The following is a 21,548-nucleotide window of genomic DNA, read 5'->3' as shown; positions in this document are numbered from 1 at the left end:
GCTCACAGGCCACCCAAAGGTCAGACAGAGTTGTGTTATTGTAGTTGTGTGGACAAAAGGTGTTTTTAAGCACTGCAGTGACAGAGTTGTTACACTCACAGAATGTATTCTTTTTTAACCACATTTGAGATCTGATGCTGTCAAGTGCAAAATAACAGGGGTCATATCTGTCTGCTGACCTGTCTCAGATAGTGATGGAACAGTCTGTCAGCTTCAGCTGGTGCACATGAAAATTCAGCTCTTATTTTCACTGTACATTCTGATCCAGTGGTGGGGTAGAATTACCTCTACCTAGTTTACACAAGGAAGGACAGTCCAGCAGTGAACCTCAACCTGCTTTACCTTAAGGATGGTCTTCTCACTCCAACTGAACCAGCTGAAGTCACAACTTTCAACTAGAGACTGATTTTCATAGTATTTCATGAATGATTCTGATCTAAACAACAACAACAACAACAACAAAGAGAGAATATTTGTTAATTAGGATTTTATAAGAAACTACCAAAAATTGAGATTTGAGACCTTCCATATCAACACCAGACAATGTTAGAGACCTTCAATAAAAGCAGTAAAGCAGCACAGAAGCTGACTGTGATGCAAAAAGGGATGCCATGAGACATTTTTGGTTGTAAACAACTGTTAAATCAAATCAAAAGTTTAAAGTGCCCATATTGTCCCATAAGAAACACTTTTCTGTAAAAAAAAAAAAAAAAAAAAGACAAAGAAGCAAAACAAAACATTAGAATTTTACAGAATTGCTGAATGTAATCTTAAAGGATTGCATGGTTAGTGGCTTTTAATTATGAATGTAAATGGGACATATTTGGATTAAAGTTAGAATAAATGAAGCAACTGTTTGTGTCTATCTGAAGTGAAAGGGATCTGAGGTGCCTTTCTGATGCTCACCCTGCTGACCTTGTGTGTGTTTTTAAAAGCGGGACTCTTACAAGATATTTCATGACATGCCATGGTGCTAATGTAATCCTGGATGATGCGGTGCTTTAACCTGATGCTCTCAGTTTGTTCCAATGAGTCATTTTAGTTATTTTTTCCCCTACAACTGTCAAACCTGTCAGTCAGCCACAACGTGTGTGACATTATATCCCAAACACTCTTTAACATACAGTAGATTCAAAGTTAATCGAAAAGATTATGTCTGTAGATTCTGCTATCTGTTGTAGTTTGTGGGGTTTTCTTTCTTTGTTTTATCCTGTTAGGTGCAGCCGCAATAGCAGCAATTTCACATGTGGATCATTAAGTCACATTACATACACACTTATTGTCATAATTTAACTACAGAGGATCCAGTCGGTAAAATTGTCACAAGACTTTTAACATGTCAGTTACAAGTCACATTTGTAAGAGTGTTGATTTCCTATTTTGGAAGCAGATCAACACATTGTAACCTGAATACCTCCAGTCGTGCCTTTGGGTATTTTGTGACCCAGATTTAAAGTGTGTGTACACAGCAGATATCTGTTTTTATGACTTCATTAAATTAAAGATCGCATTTGAGCCAAAACTTGGATTTCAACTCAATAGAAAATCTTCATTCAGAACCAGGGATCTTCTGTTTTCTCACACAGAAAACAGCTAGAGGCCAACAATGAGGCCGTTCTTTTTCTAAAGTGAAGAGCAAATTGTAAAGTGTGGATTAATGCGGCCATTGTTCTTAAAATCTAAACACGTGTTTTTCTTTCATTGAAATTAAATGTGGTAAAGTTTGAAGGATAATTTGGTCAATTTTCTGTTCTGAGAAGTCCATACATGCTGTTCCTGTCTGAAACCCTCCACTTGACAAAATGCCCTTTGACCGCCGGTGATCATTTCCTCTGAAGTCTTTGTTCGGTGCCAAATTAGGTTAACATAATCACATGAGTCAAATGGAGACAAAGATTTTCCTTCACAAAATGTTTCAGACAAGTTGGAACCAGTGCATTCACGGTGACAAATTACATTTTGGATTTCTGGGAAGCAGGGATTTTTCAGTACAAGATGGTTGCATGGCACAAGTTGGAAGAAAACAAATGGATGTGTGTGGGTGTTTTGGGAGCGACTCGCCGGAGGAATATTATTGCATCAGTCAAGGTTGGACTTAATTGAAATGAGCAAGACAGTCTGTTTGGGGTTTCATGTGGTTTCAGGAAACATGTCTGTCAACAGTATGTGTTCTGTGAAAGTGCCATCAGGTGAGGCAATAAACCACAAAGTGTCCAAAAAGTAAATCCTTGGATGAAAAAAAACCAAACATTTGGTTTAGCATCCAATACTCTGCATCACCTCTGTTCATTTTAAAAATTTGACAGCATCTCAGGAGGAGTTACTTGTTTAAATAATCCATTTTATTCCAAAGTATGTGGGCCCTCCTTCAGCCACAAGTACGTTAGAGAGTTCATGCTTTTTTTGTTTAGGATCCATAAATATCTGTCAAATCCTTCCACACAACAATAGAAAAACCATTGTGTGTGAGAGTTTGAAGCACAATAAAATACAACTGTGTGCCTTGGCATTAAGATTTACATTCCACAACTGGCACCAAAGGGCTGAGCTCAAACTCTGAAAAACGTCCCCAGAGTACACAGAAGTATGTGGACAGCAGTATGACATACTTTTACTCTATACAGTACTCTCCAGTGTAAACTCAAAATGACTAGTTTGTATTTTAAGTCATTTAAACACACCTGTTTCATGCTGTACTTCTACGATGGATGTGCAAAAATAAAGCAGATCTTGAGGTCTGGCGATAAACAGAGCAGCAAAGAGGCATAGCTCTCTAATTTGGGATTGCTCCTTTAATTTGCTTACAGTCGTCACATAGAGGTGAAGATGGCAGAGTTGCAAATCTCCTCAAACTGATTGTTATGATGTTGTATCACAGAGTGGAGCAGACTTAGGTGAAAATTAGTAGTTGGAGAATGCAGATTAACTTGTTGTCAGGATGATGTTTCTCTAAAGAGCTTGTTCACAGGAATCATGTCCTGCAAACAGGAAGCTGTGACTGGGTGAGACAGTAAACAGTGGTTTGTCTATGCACTCACACACAGTAATTGTATATGAGGCGTCAATTGCACATCTCGTGTGTCATAACGTGACTATGTAAATATATATTTTCTACCTGTACATTCCCATTTAGTACCTGCTGCTGTTATACACAACTTGTATTTTTATGTGTGTGTGTCATTATGATCTGCTGCATTTGTTGTTCTGACATTTTCGACTGGCTGCTGAACGTTTCAGCTGATCACGCTATCAGTCACACATACCAAATATCTGAATCATCAGAAAGTGTCAGGGCTGCTCAGCGCCACCAAACCAACCAATCTCACGTGCACATATTAACTTACCTGACCTACACGGGCCAATGGCTGCCAGGATCCAAACTGTATCTACTTTAATTGAAGAGCATGTTTAAGCTGAGCAGGTTCAACACTTGATAACAAGGTACTGACTTTCAGAGTGTGTGGGACACGCTGTACAGGACTAGCACCTTAAAGGTCAAATGTTTTTCAAAGTGACAGGACAGCAGCCATAAAAATAAGTTCCTGATGAAGCAAGATGAATAATAATGCATAATTATTAGGGCTGCTCAGTGAACCAGTGTGTAGCGCTGCCGCCTTGCAACTAGAATATCACCGGTTCACGTCCTAGACTGTGCCTGGGATCTTTCTGCATGGAGTTTGCATGTTCTCCTTGTGCATGTGTGGGTTCTCTGGCTTCCTTCCACAGACCAAAAACATGCTGAGGTTAACTAATAATTCTAAACTGCCCATAGGTGTGAATGTGAGTGTGATTGTTTGTCTCTATGCGTAGTCCTGTGATAGACTGGTGATCTGTCCAGGGTGTCCCCTGCCTTCACCCTAAGTCAGCTGGGATAGACTCCAGCCCCCTGTGACCCTAATGAGGATTAAATGGTGTATAGATAATGCCTGGATGGATGTTTAAAACCTACATGTGCTGATGTGGCATTACTGATGCTATCAAAGACGCACATATTAGCAGCAGATTTCACAGGGAAGTTTCTGTGACAGAATGTGTAGTGTGGTAATCCCAAAGACGTCAAACGATGTTCCTCTTTATGAGGGGTCAAGTGGTTTCCCAGCTTCACCTGCTGAAAAACTTTCCAAAACCATCTTCTTGTATGTTTAAAAAATGCTGTGTGACCTATCATATCCATCCTGAACCTTGAGGAAGTGAAATTTTGCCCATTTAAGGAAACACAATTCGTTCTGTCAGCTGTCATTATCGGCAGTCATCACTTTTTAGGAAATGTCTTTTGCTGACTCTACAGCCTGGCTAAAGCTGACAGTGTACTACATCATCCCTGATGTTGCCTTTGAAGGTATTAGGACATGATGAATGGCCACTTAGTCAGAGCTACTAACCTAACCAATAAATACAAAAGTAATCACAGTTACTTCTTGAAAATTGTGACTAAAAACTAATACAGACAGTACTGTGCCATAAGTCTGCCAGCTAAGACTCCATGTGTCATGATTGTAAAGCCAAGCATGACTTCTACTACATCTGAAGATGCTTGATGCTGAAAAACGGTAGCACTTTAAGTGCACAATGAAACAACAATGTGTAACTCACTTATTTACATGTAGTAATACAACAGGGTGGACAGGAGCCTTGTAAAGTCTCAGCATTTTGTAAAATTAAAAAAACAGAAAAGAAGCAGAAAAAAAGGAAAAAATTCAAATCTTATAGAAATTGTCCTTTACTTATCATTTATTATTAATTATCGTACTTCTTGTTTTCATTCCTCTTCAAAATCATGTCTGTAACCCACTTTACAATATCAGTAATTTCGACTGTTTTGTGATCCTGTGGTTGGAAAACAGTCAGCAGACCAAGGACTCCTGATAGCAAACTTCCTATTTCAGGTCTCCTTGTTCCAGACTTGTCTAACTGAAGAATTCTTTGTCTCTCTCATGTGTTCAAGTAGCATCATTCTGTCTTATCAGGACACATTTGGTTGTTACCTGTTTCTTCTGCAGATAAATGTGAATCCTAAAAGCACCTAATCGGGTCTCGTCTGAGCAAAGAACTCTCTTTAAGGTTGCCAGGAGGAATTCCCTGATTTTCTTTCCCTTCCTACATTTAAAAACACTATCGACCTACATTCCAAACAGATCACAACAGGACTGGAGAGAACTGTGGCAGACAAACCAAAACAAGCCAGACTTGCTTTTCCTCCGGCTCTGGGGCGTCTAAATAGGAGGACACATCACCAGGTTGTTTTGGAAATCATCATAAGGCTTTGCTACGTGTGAAGTTAGAGAGGACTGCAGGCGGTTTGTCGGGTGTTTGAGTTCGTCCATGGAGAAATACAGTATGTTTTGTCTTTAGAGCCAAAAAGTGCACTGCTGTGTCTGCCTTGTTTCTGCACGTCCGAGGTTTTCCTCGTGTGGCTAATAATATGCAAGGTTATGAAAACAAAGTTAAAAGTTAACAAGCCAGTGAACCGCAAATAGGCACCCAAACAGTGTTGGCAAAAGACAGAATTAATTCTTATGATCTGCAGGAAGATGTCATCTGAAATGTTACACAAAGAAAGTTTTGTTTTGTAGAAACTCCTACAGAGGAAAATATAAAGGAGAACTATAGTTAATTGCAATCTGGCTCTTATTCATAGTTTTAGTCTTCATTTCTATCATATACACAGGTTGGAAACAAGAATTTGATTATTTGGAGGTAGAACTGGAAATGAATACATAGAAATATTCCCTTTTTACACAAGAAAACTTTACGCAACTTTAACTGTGCAGGATGATTACAGAATACAGCTTGGACATTCAATTCACCATTAGTTTTTCTTTCTAAATTAATTTAGATTACTTGGAAACATGTTTAAAATCTGTCTTCTTACAGAAATTGCCTCATTACCTAAACTCAGCAATTAATTTGTATCGACTATGGTGTCAAACCCATTAAAAAAAAAAAACAAGATCTAAGTGTCAATAAACTGTAATTTACCTGTACAATGTTGACAAAAGAACAATCGGTGTTGAAGGTATTCACAAAGTTACACATTTGTGTCATCATAATACATCCATCTGTCACACAGGAATGTATCTAAATTCAGTGATCACATTAGAGTTACTAATCAGTTACAGAAACTACTTTCATTTTGAGGCCGTAAAGCTCAAAGCTCGTGTCAGCCTTGTTCTCCTTAAAGTTTTCTGTGAGGTGTCTCTGGGCTGATTTTCTTCAGCTTTGCTGTTGGTTTTATGCTAAAACTTTATTAAAGAGCACAAAAGAAACACATTGTAGATCCTGATTAGTGGAGGGATTTGTGCTCATATGTGAGTATTTATAAGGTTTAATGTTTCACTGTTTAGGGGTAGAGCTGGGGTGGCATGGCTCAGTGGGTAGAGTAGCCGTCTTGCAACTGGAGGGTTGCCAGTCGATCCTTGGCCTGGAGTGTACATGTCAAGGTGTCCCTGAGTAAGACACCAAACCCTTAACTGCTCCTGGTGGGTTGTGGTTAGTGCCTTGCATGGCAATTTCTGCCATCAATGGGTGAATGGGATGTATCGTGTAAAGCGCTTTAGGTATCTTTCAGGTATAGTAAAGTGCTATATAAATACAGACCATTTACTAAGGTGGATTCTGAGAGTCTGGAGAAAGATTGTTGATATTTAGGACATCTTTAGATAGCTTGCCTGTGCCACATTTTTCTTCTCACTCCCACTGTTTCCATGACAGTGGCTCAGTCTAAACCACACTGTTTGTCTCCCAGCTGGCAGAGTGAGGTGATGATTATTACATTTGACAAAATCTATATTAGTTTAGCTGATTCTGCCTTTAAAAGGCAATTACATAAAATACATCTCAGGCAATGTTGTGGAGCAACAGAGAGGTAATGCAAAAAATGACTTTCTACATGGAATAAACAATGAAAGTGCTGTTATTTTTGTTTCTCTAAAGTAACCAGTGAATACTTTATTTGAGTAACAATCCTGACACTGGTAGTTTCCAAAATGCTGGATTTTGGTAAAAATTGCATAGTAGTGTGACGCTTATATGTGCTTTACAAACAAATATGGGCTGACAGGAGCACTTAATGGCACTGGAGTTCATTTTCCCTAAGTTCAATTATCAGAGACATTTTACCAGAAAACACACATCAATTGCAAAGTGATCCATCTCCTGTATGGGGTATTTGTATTTTGTATTTTCATATTTTATACCATGCTGTTAAAAACTAATAACAAATCTTCTTAAAAGATTCGAATTCCTGCTGAGGATCTGACCAAAGACTCCCACATGCCTCTTTGTCTTGCTTGAACATAGGCGACATGACGTCATGACGTCAGTGCTGGTTCAGAACAACACCTTGTTGAGACCGAGGAGAGGAGAGGATCAGCTTGCAGCCCCCCTCCCCTTTCCAAGGCTTCACGGAAGCCAGTGTAACTTCAGAGGGGTCACAGAGCAGACAGCAGAGCATTGCCCGCCACGCTGCCCCCCGAAATATTCTGCAAGGGGAAAAATACTGCACAAAAGCAAACAACATCCTCAAACAGCGTGCAATGAGAGCAGCTTTGTTTATGTGCGCCCCGCCTCCGGTCACAACCCAGAATTCAATGAAATCTACTTGTTGCTTTGTGGCCCTTATGATCTGTCTCTCTTTGTTTCAGCGCTCTGCGACGCTCTTTGTTTGTGAATCTTCCTCAGGACAATAGAGGCTCCACACAGAGCCCAAAATGCCCGTTGTGATGAATTTAACAAATAAATCCATCTTCACTATCTTGACGTGACATCACCACCAGGTGCAGCTGGGTTTGATCAGATAATCAACAAAAGGTGATGATCTCAGACGCTCCAATCGGATACAACAACAGTGACATTTGGTGCAGGTATCATGTCTTAGCCATCTGTAAGTGAGAACAGTTTAATTTAGACTCTACACAGTGTTTATGAGAGGGAATTACTGCTCCTCTTGTTAGAAGAACCAGCTGGTCCATTTGTGAAAGGACAGAATGAATTTATTTAAACACAGACCTCAATTTACAATTATACAGTGAATGTAACACAAATAATTTAATATTTTTGTGTACTTGTGGCTCTAACTAGATAACATAAAATAATGAAAATATTGCATGATGCATTAGATAATGGTCCTAATGCAGTATAATGCAGAAATTGTGGCATCACTACAGCAGGAAGTTGATGTCCTGTGAAAACCTTGTCATGTTAAAACTTGGACATGTGAATAGTTGCACTCTTTTAAACTTTGTATCAATGAATTTTTATTCCAATACATTTACATTTTCCCTGGTCAGGTATATACATATGAATTCAGATTCAGATTATAAATAAAGTAAGTAAAGTTAGAAACTTAGGGCTAAATTTAGTGCACTGCTCAGTGGCATTGATGATCCAAACGTGAAACTTGTCAGCCGATCCAAATAGTGCAAATGTCTTTCTTCTGCGCATGCATATGTGCAGGCATGTAAGTTACTTCACTTCAAGTCCTGTGCACGTGGCTGGGTTGTTTGGCTGGGAAAGCTGGCTGCCTGCCAGGTCTGCAGGGAGAAACTTTCTCCTCCATAATGTGACAAACATGAAAGCAGTGCTCAGGAATGCATTTTTCTTGGAATGAGCACAAGATTAGCACATAGTGTAGCTCTGTGAGAGCTGCAGAGCAGGAAAACAATGGTGGGGGTAAGCTGATGAGACGAGTACATTTTGACTTGAGCGTGTTGCCCAGTCGTCTTGCTTTCCAGGGCCAGAAGAACATTTTGTCCCACGAAAGCAAAACAAGTGAGATGTAAATACTCTTAAAGCAGCAAAATGGGGGTGTGGCCGAGCTGGGCGTCAGATATACTGAATAATGTACAGAAGAAGGAGGACCTCATTTACAGTTTCCTTTCTGCTGCTAAACATTACACAGTTTCACAGTGTTTACAGTTTATAGTTTCTGATTTTCAGCTGACTCCAACAGACGTGCAGATTTTCGTTCCTGCGCGTCTTGATAGGGAGGCTTTTAGATAAACACTATTAGCCACACAGTGTTTCTAATCCCCTCAGAGTAAACTGTCAAATCTTATGATACTACACAGCAGCTGAGACACTCAGCGAAGCATTTAATCAAATTTACACTGTGAAATCAAGTAGGCCTCTCCTGATAAAGAAAGGAGGTTTGTTTTTACACATCATGTTCTTGTTGTACCATCTGAGAGAAGATTATTAACTGAAAGAAGTCCTCATATTATTATTGCAAGCGGTATGTGTCTGAACAGAGCAGGAAAAATCCCAGCTTCTGTTCTGGACAGTCATGATTAATTGATTTCTTTTATTATCAACCTTAAGTAAAGTTGAAGTGTTATGGACTAAGTTTACAGTGAAGCAAATGCAGTCAGTGTGCATGATTTGTTCATGCAATTATATTATTCAGTTGATATAATAAAGACAAAACGTGAAAAATTCAGACTGTGTGTGTGAATTTATTAAACTTTGTCTCCTTTGCTCAGATAAAGCAACTGTGATAAAAGCAATCAACAGAGTATAGAGAAAGAAAACATATAAAAGCTGAAACTGAAATAGCTCCGAAAACAAAACTGAAAATAAACCAAAAACAAACTCAAATACACAAGTGTTACAGAAAGAAAAGCAATTACTTTAAAAAAAAAAAAGGAAAGAAGAACAACTTCTTACCCAACTGAAACAACTATTTGTCTCGGTGGTTTCCATTTTCTACTTTGCTGTTTAGTGTTGTAATAGCAACCACAAGATCCACAGTAATGGAAACTAAAGAGAAGATAAATACAGTGGTCTATAAATCTAGAATTTGAAACTAGTTCCTCAGTAGAAATCATTTCAACATTTATTTAGGAAAGACAACACACGAATGCAGATGCTTTATTTGATAAAGGTCATGCCAAACCTGTTGACTGGATAGATTTTTATGGACAGAGTCCTATAAATAGCAGCCAAACACAGATTAAAAAGCCACAGAGCCTTGGCATTAGTTATTTAACCCTTTGAGGACGAGAATTTTTAGATTTTTTATGGTTGAAACTTTCATCCTTAAATTCAGGCAGCAGTAGCCAAATGGTCTAAATGAATAAATTACAGTAAAGATAAGAGGCACTCGTTCCATCACCGTTCCATCAGACATCTCTTAAACTCCATCAGAAACAGACATTTTTGCTTCACCCTAGTCACAACTGTAATTACTGATCAAATAAAAGCCTTTTAACAATGAGGCAGAAAACACTGCAGTTTCATTTGATGAAGACTTTTGCAAACAAAACATGAAAGGCTTCTAAAATGTTCTCATTTTGGTACAGTATATACAAGAAAAGCTGAAATGATTAGCCAACAAATTGCACCTATTTTAATAATCCCAATTAGATATTTTACATGCAAATACAACATATCCAAATTACCAAATGGGATTTTCTTTCAAATCACTGTAAAGAACTCTGAGGTTTGAATGTTGGTTTACCAAAACAAACTTGGGAGCACTTCTCATTTTGAAACAACTACGATTACATTTGTCATCATAATCAGAATTTTTACAAACCAAGTAATCAATTGATTGAGAAAATAATCAGCAGAATAGTTCAAAATGAAAAAGAATTGTTTCACTCGCAATGTAGTTCAATATTAGCTCCACCTAAAGAAACTACAACAAAACAATGCTTATACAAGAATTCATCTGCAATATCAACTTAATGATATACTGTCAAACAATCACAGTGATTTTAATTCTATGTTGAGTACTTTCATATTTAACTTTCAGTACGTTTGCCTGATCATACTTACCTTCCGTTACTTAAGGAACATTTTCAGTGTAGAACTCAAACCTGACTATATAGATATATAAGTGTTTTATTAGCACATTTATGTAAGTGAAAGATTTCAGTATTTACTCCACCACTGATGCTAATATGTGAAATCCTGCACTGTGTAGTTCTTTGTTCATTTTTGGATTTGCACTGTAAATTGTGTTTGTCTATTTCTTATGCAGTAATATTGACAAGAAATTGTAGATTTATTCAAATGCTAACTTGCTAAAATATAATGCTTGAACAGAAAAATAGACTCATCCAACTACATTCTTAAACTACGACATATATATGTAAATGCATTACTGTTACTTTTAATAGACATATATTGCATTTTGTACATTTACAGCCAAATGTTACTGTTGCTGCTTTAGTAATTGACCTGAATGCTTCTTCCACCATTGTTCATCTAAAGTTTTCCTTTCTTTGCCTTTCTTTATGTCTTCCATTTAAATAATTTTTCTTTTGTTTTAGTCTCCATATCTTATGCAAAACCCTTTGGATTAAACTCTGTGTATGAAAATGTGACATACAACTGATGTTGCCTCACATTGTTTTGGTTAACTATGGATTGACCTTTTTTCCAGACAGAAAACATCTCATGTAATGTTTTCTTCCATGCTGTCTTTTTTTTCTAAGACTATAAAAAATCCATCCTTTTGTTCACTCTTCATTCTCCTCATCATTTCTGAGGACACGTATTCCTGCTCGCAGTCAATAAAGGTGTCAGCTAAATGTCCAGGATGTAAATGTTATGGTGAGTGTGATGTGATTCGTCCTGGCTAAGACTTGTTGTTGCGCTGCCATGAAAGGTTCCTTGTTTGGAGACATTTGATCTGTTACAGTGAGGTGTAGCTCCCTGCAGGGAAGGAAGGCGGCCTGTGGTTGGTTGAGACATCGGGGGTCATTGTTCGGCTGCCCTTCCTGCGGTCAACAAGAGCTGATGGAGAGCACTGCAAAACACAGGGATCACTTTCAAATGTGTGGGTGGAAATAGAAATACTTTATCATCAATGGATAAGATGGTTAAAGGGATCAGCACCGAGTCACATTCATTCATCTCAGGTAAATCTCAAAGCAAATCCTCTGAAAAAAATTTATTATATATGTCCCCATAACTGTTAAACTAACATGATATTCTGCTGACTAAAAGTATAATTGTGCACAAGAATGAATGTCTGCATGTTAACCTAGCATCAAGACTAAAACAACAAACAGAATCCTAGTTTTTGAGATTTTTTAAACTCTTTGTTAAAGGTTTTCCATTCATTGAGCTCTTCATCTGAGATCATCCAGTGTTGGGACAAAACAGGATTTCTCTCCAGTTCCTATCAAATCCGTACTGATCGTGAATCACAGAAAATTTATGACTGAAGTGATGTTTTTCTTAGTAAACAGTGTCATCTAATCTTCAAGGCTCATTGTGGTACAAAGACAGAAACATGCTGAATTGATTTAGAAGCATTAGACATTTCCATCAAAGTTTTGCTGAGATGACACTCATGGCAGACTTTCCTGGAATATAACAAGGATAAAAATATAAACTTGTCTTTGACTCAAGATTCCAGATTATTTATGCTTTCTTTAGTGGTTTTCAAGGACTTTTTTACCTCTTCCTTTAAGGAAGAAGAAATGGATTGTTTTGGACCATGGATGACGCATTCAATGAACCACAGTCCTGTTTTTTACAGTTTGATGATTGATTTTCAACAAGAGGAGACAAACTTAATTTCTGACCTTCACATGCCTATTTTTGTGAACACAAAGGCAAATTGAGCCTGTCTTGTTCTAATTGGCTTTCACATTATGTGTGCTACATGAATATTCGCTGTAGAATAACAACAATCAGAAAACTACACACGTGGACAAAATTGTTGGTACCCCTCAGTTAAAGAAGGAAAAACCCACAATTCTCACTGAAATCACTTGAAACTCACAAAAGTAACAATAAATAAAAATTTATTGAAAATTAAATAATCAAAATCAACCATCACTTTTGAATTGTTGATTAACATAATTATTTAAAAAAAACAAACTAATGAAATAGGGCTGGACAAAAATGATGGTACCCATAACTTAATATTTTGTTGCACAACCTTTTGAGGCAATCACTGCCATTAAACGATTTCTGTATTTGTCAATGAGCGTTCTGCAGCTGTCAACAGGTATTTTGGCCCACTCCTCATGAGCAAACAGCTCCAGTTGTCTCAGGTTTGATGGGTGTCTTCTCCAAATGGCATGTTTCAGCTCCTTCCACGTATGTTCAATGGGATTCAGATCTGGGCTCATAGAAGGCCACTTTAGAATAGTCCAACGCTTTTCTCTCAGCCATTCTTGGGTGTTTTTGGCTGTGTGTTTTGGATCGTTGTCCTGTTGGAAGACCCATGACCTGCGACTGAGACCAAGCTTTCTGACACTAGGCAGCACATTTCTCTCCAGAATGCCTTGATAGTCTTCAGATTTCATCGTACCTTGCACACTTTCAAGACACCCTGTGCCAGATGCAGCAAAGCAGCCCCAAAACATTACTGAGCCTCCTCCATGTTTCACCGTAGGGACAGTGTTCTTTTCTTCGTACGCTTGGTTTTTGAGTCTATGAACATAGAGTTGATGTGCCTTACCAAAAAGCTCCAGTTTGGTCTCATCTGTCCAAAGGACATTCTCCCAGAAGCTTTGTGGCTTGTCAACATGCATTTTTGCAAATTCCAGTCTCGCTTTTTTATGAGTTTTTTTCAGCAGTGGTGTCCTCCTTGGTCGTCTCCCATGAAGTCCACTTTGGCTCAAACAACGACGAATGGTGCGATCTGACACTGATGTACCTTGGCCTTGGAGTTCACCTTTAATTTCTTTGGAGGTTGCTCTGGGCTCTTTGGATACAATTCCAACGATCCGTCTCTTCAATTTGTCATCAATTTTCCTCTTGCGGCCACGTCCAGGGAGGTTGGCTACTGTCCCGTGGGTCTTGAACTTCTGAATAATATGAGCCACTGTTGTCACAGGAACTTCAAGCTGTTTAGAGATGGTCTTATAGCCTTTACCTTTAAGATGTTTGTCTATAATTTTTTTTCGGATGTCCTGGGACAATTCTCTCCTTCGCTTTCTGTTGTCCATGTTCAGTGTGGTACACACCTTTTCACCAAACAGCAGGGTGACTACTTGTCTCCCTTTAAATAGGCAGACTGACTGATTATGAGTTTGGAAACACCTGTGATGTCAATTAAATGACACACCTGAGTTAATCATGTCACTCTGGTCAAATAGTTTTCAATCTTTTATAGAGGTACCATCATTTTTGTCCAGCCCTATTTCATTAGTTTGTTTTTTTAAATAATTATGTTAATCAACAATTCAAAAGTAATGGCTGTTTTTGATTATTTAATTTTCAATAAATTTTTATTTATTGTTACTTTTGTGAGTTTCAAGTGATTTCAGTGAGAATTGTGGGTTTTTCCTTCTTTAACTGAGGGGTACCAACAATTTTGTCCACGTGTGTATATGCTTGTAGGAGCATTTGTTGACAAATGTCCAACTGTGAACAGCAGCATTCTAGTGTGTTAGAAACCATTTATTCAGTGTTTATGCTGCTCAAAACTGCAAAAATAAATTGTTACCAAGAAAGATGCTTGATTCTCTTTCTCTGTTTGACAATAAATCTGTTTTCACTATCACTGTACAGCAGCACTTCTTGGGCTCGCTAACAGCTACCGTGTCTCACAGGCCTCAATTTTGCTCTATTTTCTGTTATTATTTGTGCTATAGTTCGTTCAGAACATCCGACAGCATGAACACTGAAACTATCTCTCTGTAGGTTTTCTGTCATATTCCCTTCTCACAGTTCATCGTCTTATGGGCGTCCCTCGGGAGGAAGGTCTTTCCTGGGTTCTGACGTCAGGCTTTATGGGTAAGTAAACAAAGGCTAATTGAGGAAAGAGCTTCCATATAAACAGAGCTGTTGTCACTGTCAATAAGATTTAGATGAAGAGACAAACATGGACCCAGGTCAAGTTTAGAGGTTTGAGAAAAGCAGAAGAATGACAAGAGATTTACTCTTATTATTATTTTTTTCCATTGAATGATTCAGAGTTAAAGGTCTAAAACGTCTGTCTAAAACCACTGACTTCAAATACATCAATAAAGTCATATTTAAAACTATTAAATGTTAACTATTTGTCACCATGAGATAACATGTGGGGTTATACATCAAGCAGTAGTGACCCGATTCAACTCCTGACTGCTGCTGAACTGCCTAGATCAAGTTAACAATGCCACTGTCATTAGCACAATCCATTCACTACAGATTACATAAACAGTTTATAAAACCTAGTTTCCCTCATAAAATGTGTTCATTTTAAGACCAGAGAGACTTCATAGTATCCCACAGTCTGTCTTGTGGAGTGACGACTCTTTATGAGCTAATCAAGGAAAATTATTGTGGTTAGAGTTCTGGATAAATGTCTCATCTGATCTGGAATCTGACTGTCTGACTGTAATATCAGTTCCTCCTTCGGTCTATGTCTCCTCTCCATGAGCAGTACACTCTGATTTTAAGTCAGCAGGCTAATTCGACAAGTTTTTGTAACTTGTAATGTTCTGGTGGGAAACACATTCACCATAGAATACGGAAATAAACAGGACTGTCCAAAAGCCAACTGTTTAAGGATACAGTGACTGATTTACTGTTTACATTCTGAACAATGCCATCTCAGCTTTGTGTTTTCTGTGTATTGTGCTCTGTTTTTTTTTTTAGAAGTAAACGATGTGTATGTCTGTAAGCTTAAGCACATTTTTCAACTCAGATTTCTCATAGATGTCAAGCTAAGCATCAATTGGATGTCCTCTTGAGTTGGAAGTTTCTACTTGTTAGAGTGAACGTTTTCTTTCTCACTAACATCAGGTGCTTGCTCATAGAAAACCTGTTAGTTTAAAAGTGACATATATTATGGTTTCTACGTAAAACTGGCTGTAACTGACTTGAATTAAACTACTTCTGTTTTACACACAATAGAGATGCTTTAGCACCTAAAGAAATGAAGACAGTATGTGTAAACAAACACATCGCTCTCTGCTTTCAACACTCCTGTTTTGATCCCAAATGACTGTCCCTCCCCTGCGTCTCCTTCGTGTTTCCTTTCCCACAAGAAAACTTATTTACAGCAGCAGTGACCAGAGTTGCTGGTTCAAATTCAGACTTGTTGCAAAATAATCATAGGGGAGTTAAATGACCAACATTTGCTGTCCTTCGTGCCTTTGAGCAACGCTTGTAACCCTGATTCTAGTTTGAACCTGGTCTTTCTGATTGTACATGAACCCTTTTCCCATAAGTCTCACCATTTTATACAGCTGCTGTCAGGTAAAACATGTAGTATGACTTTGTAGCACATTATTGCGTTCTGTATGTTATCTTTTCATCAGTTTATGCCGTTAAAAAACTGACGACAGTAATAAGAAAGTATCCACACGAGTGAAAAAAAATATCTCCCATTCAATTTGGGACCCATCTAAAGTAAAAAAAACCCATAAAATTTCACAAAATAACTGGCTGTTTTGCATAACTTGTGTGGTTCCTACAAAATGCATGGCATACTTTTGAACTTGAAAATACCCAATGAATGCATTTTTTATTATTTATAAAACAAGATGCCTAATGAATTCAGCCATCTCAAGTCATTCACTACTTCAAGCTCAAGGACAAAATACGATACAAGTTTAGAAATATTCTCCTTCAAAAAGGTGGAGGTGATGATTTAGTCTTATGTCACTGGTTAAACATGTACATGTACATATTTGTTGTTTTAGTTTGGCTGTAGTTGCTGGTAGTCCTATTTTTGCTGTTTTCCTTTCATAGCAGTTATTTTTTGGTTAGGCAGTTTAGTTAGGGATGGTGACTGGTCAGAGGACCCATTGCTGGGTTAGCCTCGTTCACCACCCCTCTTTTGTTTCTTTTGGCCAGCAGCTACAGTACTTTTCCTTTCACCATTATTTTTACCCCGATTAGTTGAATTATTCAGAATTAAAGTGCTTTCTTTCTCTTTGCCAACTCACTGGCCATGTCTGTGTCCAGTTTATACACTCAACAAAAATATAAATGCAACACTTTTGTTTTTGCTGCCATTTTTTATGAGATGAACTTCAAAGATCTAAAACTTTTTCCACATACACAATGTCACCATTTCTCTCAAATATTGTTCACAAATCTGTCTAAATCTGTGATAGTGAGCACTTCTCCTTTGCTGAGATAATTCATCCCACCTCACAGTTCATCTCATAAAAAATGGGAGCAAAAACAAAAGTGTTGCATTTATATTTTTGTTATGTGTATGTTGCCGGTCTCTTTGTTTGTTTGAGCCTTAATTTCTTAATTTTAAAAAGGCCGTAACATGGAATATTTTCCTCATTTTCTGGCTGTGTACTAAGTTACCTGCTGTCATAAGCACACAAAGCAACTCACTCTCAGTGGTTGTCATGAACTGCTGATATGACACCAGATGTTGCATGTTACATCTGTGAATTCCACTTCTCTCCAGTGGAAAATGTTTCCTGCCGAAGCAAATGTTGGTGGTCATCTTCAGCCATACATACAAAATCCGCCTTTTCTTCATTATTCTTGGGAAATTGAAATGTAGGCTTTTCTGCAAATTCTCGTATCCAGGGAAGCTGCATATGCTGGATATAAGCATGGCTCACAATCAAACTGTGGAACCATTGATTCTAATGTTTTTTTTAGTATTATGATGTTAAAATGGGGGATCATGCATAGTATGACTCCAGTACATCATCGAATCATGATGGACTTCTTTTTTTAATGAATACAATTTAATGTGTTTAGAAATATGTCTCTAAATTTTCCTTTGCATGGACCTAAAATGCAAAGTTTCCCTGATTTGAATGCAAACATCCGATATTAGGTTAAAATCGTCGGTAAACCAATGTCATGAAATGCACTGTTTGTGTGAATGAAACATGAAAGCTTTTTAGCTATTATTTTTATATACAACATGAGTCAGTTCTTTACTAAATGTGCAAATTGAAAGTGCAAAAATCAGTCATGTGCTTCTGTTGCCTCAGTCATGGTGTAATTTGCGTGGCTATATACACTCACCACCCAACCTAAGCTCCTTCTTATAACATTCACACAGCACAAAAATGGACAAAGCGTTGCTACTGAATCTAATCTACTGACGGATAACATAAGAAATACAAGCAGTTTATGACTGCAATCTTAGGAAGACAAAGGTGAGGACAGTATAGTAAGAGCAAAATGAGTCAAAATATTGACCCCTGCAGCATTCAACAAAGACAAGAGAGACAGGAGCATGAAAAGAAGCTTTTTTTTTTTTTTTTAATTTCATCTTACAAAAGATAAACCCATCTCCACTGTCCCTCTCTGTGAGAAGCATCAGAAAACTATACTCAAGTCTTACAGTTTGACCAGTAAGAAAAGCTTGTGATGTTGATTTGTGGATCGAAAGAAACGCACAACAACACACAAGCCACTACATAAGTCCAAACGAATGGACCGGCCCTCAACTTCTTTTGTGTAGATGGGTTTTGTAGATGCTTTGATTCCCAGCTTTTAAAAATCTCTAGTTTTCATAGACATAAAAATCATGTGTATGCATCATTTAAAATTGGACTGCATTTTAATTTTACAGAGCTTTTATGGCCGTTGTGTCTTGCCCTTTGCACCTCTTTAATGTTAGCTTAGCCGTATGTAACAGTTATGTAAGTGTATTACTGTACAGGGCATAGAATCCATTAAGCCACTGCTTTTGACCAAAGTGTTTACGTGCACTATCTCAGGTGCTTCCCACGTTGTTCAGGTTGTACACTGAGTTGTGGAAAGCTGTAAAGTTGAATGATGTGTGCAATTTAAACAACCTGAGGAGGGTGGTGAGAGAGAGAGAGTTATGATAAGGAACGAGAGAGCAGATGATTTTAACGGCCCCTTTATCAGGGCGCATGCCCTGCAGTCAAATATGTGCTGTTTTTTATCATTTGCAAACCACAGGCTCTATTTTTAATGATTTAGTGAACAGAGAACGAGCGAGGTGTGATCTGATGCTGACGCTCTGATGGCAGTTTCTCCATCTGAGATCAGGATAAAAGCAGTGTTTTTGCTGTACAGTCTGTTCTGTAAACCATAGCAGCAGTTTAAGAGGAAGTAAAGACACAGCTTTACCAACAACACCACATCCGTTTTATTGAGTTTTTCATAGGGGGGTGACGACAGCAGGATTAAGATTCATAACTTAACTGCTGACTTTTATTTCTCTTAATATACCTATTATGCTACTATTCAGGGTCACAGAGATTTTTAAAGGGCTTTAATTCTCAGAAATTCCAATGATACTCACACTTGTGTCTTTTGGTGAAATATTTAAATAAGTGTTGGAGGACTTCCTTGTTATTTCCAAAGCTCTTTTGTGTTTAGTGCTATTTAGCAAATGTGAGCAAGTTAACATGTTAAACTACCTGCTAAATTATTTGATAAACACAACAACATTTTCACAGTGTGAGCATGTTAGCATTATGGCATTAGCATTTTGCTCAGTGCACAGCTGCACTATTTGAGTATTGCCCATACATGACCATTTTGGTTCAATTTCACTACTCTCATCAATTTTATTTCATGCTCGCTGGTGAACATAAATTGAAATTTTACAGCTCAATAGTTAGGTATTTTCCTCAGGGGTGATGGAGATAAAAAACAAACAAACAAAAACAAGTAAAAATCCCAGATAGCAAACTATGGGTGAATCAATGTTGAATCTATGTTGAGACCTAACGTAGAAATTATACAGAAAGTGCAAGGTTGATAAAATGTTGAGTCAACGTTTGCTTACATAGATTACATGTTTGCAAACATAGATTCAACATTAATTAAACATTGACCTGTCAAACATTTTAATTAAACCAAAATACAATGTAGATTCAATGGCATCTTTTAAACACAAACTTCAATGTTGACAAAATGTTGTTGAATCAACATTGATCCATCCATCAATCTTCAACCGTAACCACAATTCAACCTTCTTAACCCTAATTCAACATTGATTTAACATCTTTTGCTATCTGGGTAAAGTGTGATTTATGGTTGAAAAGCAAACGTTGACTCAACATTTTATCAACCTTGCACTTTCTGTATAATTTCGACGTTAGGTCTCAACATAGATTCAACATTGATTCACCCATAGTTTGCTATCTGGGTAACAAAGCAAATATTGGACTGAACAAGATACAGGTCCCATACAGTGGCCCTAAAAGCAAATTAATTTCACAAGTCTCACATGTCCCCACAAAATGTCTTTCAGTTTTTCAGATGAAAATTCTACAGTGATAGATGATTTCAGCATGACTGTATAACCCTTGGAGTTTGCATGTTCTCCCTGTGCATGCGTGGGTTTTCTCCGGGTTCTCCGGCTTCCTCCCACAGTCCAAAAATATGCTGAGGTTAATTGATTATTCTAAATTGCCCGTAGGTGTGAATGTGAGTGTGATTGTTTGTCTGTATATGTAGCCCTGCGACAGACTGGTGACCTGTCCAGGGTGTCCCCTGCCTTTGCCTGAGTCAGCTGGGATAGACTCCAGCGCCCCCCGCGACCCTAGTGAGGATAAAGCGTTGTATAGAGAATGGATGTATAACCCTTTTTTAGGCTGTTCTAAACATTACATTTTGCTTACATTTTGCTTTTCCTGGAACAGTGGCTCAGTTGACTTCTTTAATCTAATGAGATTAGCAATAAATGCCCATAAGTGTGTCATTTTCTGTCTTAGTATACATTTTATTTTCGACTCCTTTGCTCCATCTGTTGTCTGCATCCTTGATCTGATCCTTGACAACCTTAGCATTACCTGCTTTCAGTGACAGAGACACCTTATATGTCCAGCTGTGAGTATGTTGACCTAACATTTACAGCACCTCAGTCCAGATGAGGATCCGCTCAAAAATCCAAACATTAACACTGGAAGACAAAGGAGGCTGGTGACATGGCTGTCATACCAACTCCCAAGATTTAGTGAGTGCTTCCAATGGAAAACACAAGCTCAAAATGGATCCCAGATGATCTTATTCGTGGTGGAACCATCTTCTGAGTCTCTGGCATGAAACACATGTAACATGTTACTGCATGTCTGCTTACATTTAGTCATAACGTGGGAGGGAAAATAGGAAGCAAATGGGAAACTGGGAGGATCATGCTTCATTTACAAAAAAAACCAAGAGTAACAAAAACACAAGACTCTTGAAAGACAAGTTTAACTATACCATTTCCATTAAAGTGAAAAGCTAACTGGCTCCTGTTTCCCAGAACTTGGTGGATCTTTCATACTTTTTCGATCTTTATGCAAGTTCATGACTGGTCAGAATCAATGGTGGGAGCCCTGTTGAGCCACATACATGATATTTACATACTCTAAATGTAAATATTAAAAAAAAAAACTCAAAACACGTCTAATAGTCCTATGCCAGCTGTCCTGAAGACAACAAAAGTAAGACATTTTTCTCAATCCTGCTGCTATTAAAGGTTTTGTTTTGTTTTGTTTTTAGATATTGCAAACATTGAGAGACATTCTTCTTCTCCTTTTGTTGCAGTTGTTCTTGGAAGCGAAAAGTGAAACCAAAAGTTGACTGCTGATAGATAAGATAAAGCTGTGGTCAGTAGGTTCTTGCAGTATCTGCGGTTTGAGATGAACCACTTCGGGTGTTGCAAAGTATCCTGAACTGATGAGACTGCTGGTAGACTTATACTG

This window comes from Acanthochromis polyacanthus, chromosome 4 (genome assembly GCF_021347895.1).
Source record: "Acanthochromis polyacanthus isolate Apoly-LR-REF ecotype Palm Island chromosome 4, KAUST_Apoly_ChrSc, whole genome shotgun sequence".
NCBI lineage: Eukaryota > Metazoa > Chordata > Actinopteri > Pomacentridae > Acanthochromis > Acanthochromis polyacanthus.
This window is presented reverse-complemented; position numbering follows the sequence as displayed.